Genomic DNA, 2,960 nt, shown 5'->3' with positions numbered 1-2,960 from the left:
CCAGCTCGGCCTGGGCCTCTGACCGGAACGCGGCCAGACGGTCCAGGTCCAGCCCCGGATACCACGCCTTGACGAACTCCAAGGCCCGGCGCGCTTCGGCCAGGGCCAAGGAACCCTTCCAAGCTTCAAGACGGCCGGCGGCGACCTCCAGCCAGTCGGCGGTCCGACTGGCGGTGCGCAGAGCCGGCATGTCTGGCCACAGAGCGGCAACCGCCTGGGCGTCGGCACGCTGAAGCCGGTGCATCAGCCAGTGGGCCGGACGAAGACGGGCTTCAATGCTCAGAAGCTGCTCATCGATGGTTCGGGGGGCGTTAGCGGCGATCTCCTCACCGTTTGCCCTTCGCGCCTCACGATCAGCCTCGATGGCCAGAGGGACTGCCTGCGAGTGGCCAGGGAAGAAGTCTGCCAAGACAAAAAAGAAGCAAGTCGAAAAATCAGAAGTCAGCCTGACACATAGTCGGAAATTCAAAGAAAGAAAAGCTCACCATCGACGATATCCTCAATCTCGTGGAAGGCGGAGGTCAGCATCGCCTCCCTGTCGGTCCAGGAGGAGCGTCGCTCTCAAACTCGGCCAGGAGAGCAGCCTCCTTCTTCTCGGCCTCGTCCTGCACCTTCTTGAGCAGCTCCTTCTGCTCGGCCAGCTGCGCAGTAAGCAGATCACGCTCTGCAGCGAGTTTGCTGCACTCCTCCCCCTTGACGCGTAAGGCGGTGTTAACTTCGCCCAGCTGCCCCTAAAGCGTAGCATTGGCCCCTGAAGAACGAAAGAAAGAGACAAATAAGTCGTCAGCAAAGAAGGTCGCCGGAAAGATCCGGCCCGACTACTCAGCAGTCGGCCCGAATCTCGGGGACTACAGCCCGCGGGTGCGCCAGCGTGCCCCCGCGAAGAAGAGGGAAAAAACTTACTCCGGCTTTCCATCAAGTCGGCAGTCCGCTTGCTCAACTCCTCAACATTGCGGTTGAAGGCAGTGGCGCGGAGGTTGTGATACTCCTGCAAACAGAGATTTCAGACAAAATAAGTACTTGGAACTCGCCAGAGGGAGTTCCGAACCGCCTGCTCCGCAGCCGGCACAAAACTCGGGGACTACACCCAGTGGGTGCGCTGGCGCACCCCCACAGAGAAAAACAAGAATCAAAAAGAAGAAGGAAACATACTCGGACGGCCATCCGCCCTGCCAGATGCGCCCTGGTGCAAGTTTGAAGGGCGTCGCCTTCCGCGCGAAGCTTCGCCTGAACATCCAGAAGCGCTTGATTTAGCGGCCCAGCGCCACCTCCGCGCAACCACCCGATGGGCGTGACGCTTGTTGCCTCAGCGTCTAGGGTTGCCGAGCTGGCGGCGCCGGTCTCCCGAGGTCGCGGTGCCGAGGTCGCCCTCTCAAGACGGCGGCGCACCGGCGAGGCGACTTGGAGAAGCAGCCTCGCCTCGGACTCGTCCGCGGTCGGCGGCTCCGGCGGACCCGCCGGCTGTTTGCCGTGCGATCTCCCATACGGAGGTGGAGGCGGTGGTGGCGGCACAAGAGTGTCCGACATGGAGGCCTCGCCACTCTCCTTCTCCACGACGGGGTTCTCGGTGCCGGCCTCTCCGGTCTGCCCCGTGAACTCTGGAGGCGGCGGTGCAGAGGACAGTGGGGGGACGAGCATCGCCGATCGGCGACGCGCGGCCTCCTCGGCTCACCGTCTCGCTGCAAGGGCGGCTTCAGCATCCTCCAGCTTCTTCTGGGCGGAGGCGGCCGCCTTCTCGGCCTCCGTCTTCTCCAGACGGTCGGCCTCCTCCTCGTTGCGCTTCTCCCGCGCGTTTTGCTCCGTTGCCTCCCGGAGGTCGGTGGCGGGGTCGACCCGCCGAGTATTGGCGGACGTCTCTGCCGACCCCATGACAGAGGGGACGGCGACTCTCTCAAGGGAAAGAGGGGCCCTGAAGAAGAATGGAAGGAGTATAAAAGAAGACTCGGACAAGATTCACTGAAGAAAAATAAAAAAGCGTAAAAACTTATGCAGAGACTAGCGGCGGCCTTCTCACTTCCCTACGGAAGCGGTTGGCCTTCGCGGCCGCCTCCTCCCGTTTGGTCGCGGCGGCCGCCCCCTTGAACTTCTTCAACTTGCCGCCGGGCGCACTCGGCCCGGCGTGAGGCCTCTTCGCGCCGCCTTGGCCAGCCAGGCCGACGGAGGAGCCGGCGCCCGACGAGCCGACCCTCGGCTGGTGGCGCGGGGCGACTTCCCCTTCGGCGTCGTCATCAGGCCAGTCGGCGAAGGTGGCCGAGGGCCTGAAGCCGCCTACCGCTCCTCCTCCCCCGCCTTCGGCGTCGGCTTCCATCGCCGCCGCCCCCAAGTTGGGGTCGTCGACGTCACTCTCCGCACGATCGGGGACAAACTCGCGGGGCTGTCTCGTGGCGCTGGCTGCAAGCTGCATGAGGGGGTTCTAGCTTAGAAGAAACCAACGAGAATCAGAAACCGGATTCGGCCGAAAAGAAGACAAAGCAATAAGGAGATGTGACTTACCATTGGTGGGGGGTCGTCGCGCGAGTACGGCTCCTTGCCGAACTGCCAGTCCTCCCTGAACTCGCAGTGCGCGATATGGTTCACCATGTTTGCCACCTCCGCGCGGGGCATCTCCTTGGTGCTCATCCGACTTGGGTCTCAGAGGCCGCTCATCTGACAGATCAGGTGAGGCCGGCCTTGGAGCGGGAGAACTCGGCGCGCCACGAAGGCGGCTAGCAAGTCGGACCCGACGAGGCCCTCCGACTGCGTCAAGACTCGGAGCCGCGCTACGGCGGCGGCTCCGGTGGGAGTCAGCGTCTTGACTCGATGAGACCAGCTGGGGAGCCTCCCAGCTGGGGGGCCGGCTTCGTAAGCCGTCAGATTAACCCAGTCGCTGTCGAAGGCGAGGTTCTTCACGTAGAAGTATGAGCGCTGCCACATCCTCACCAACTTGATCAGCGAGATGGAGGGGAAGGGGTTGTCGTCCG

This window comes from Triticum dicoccoides, chromosome 1B, assembly GCF_002162155.2.
Source record: "Triticum dicoccoides isolate Atlit2015 ecotype Zavitan chromosome 1B, WEW_v2.0, whole genome shotgun sequence".
Taxonomy (NCBI): domain Eukaryota; kingdom Viridiplantae; phylum Streptophyta; class Magnoliopsida; order Poales; family Poaceae; genus Triticum; species Triticum dicoccoides.
Note: the sequence above shows the minus strand (reverse complement) of the source record.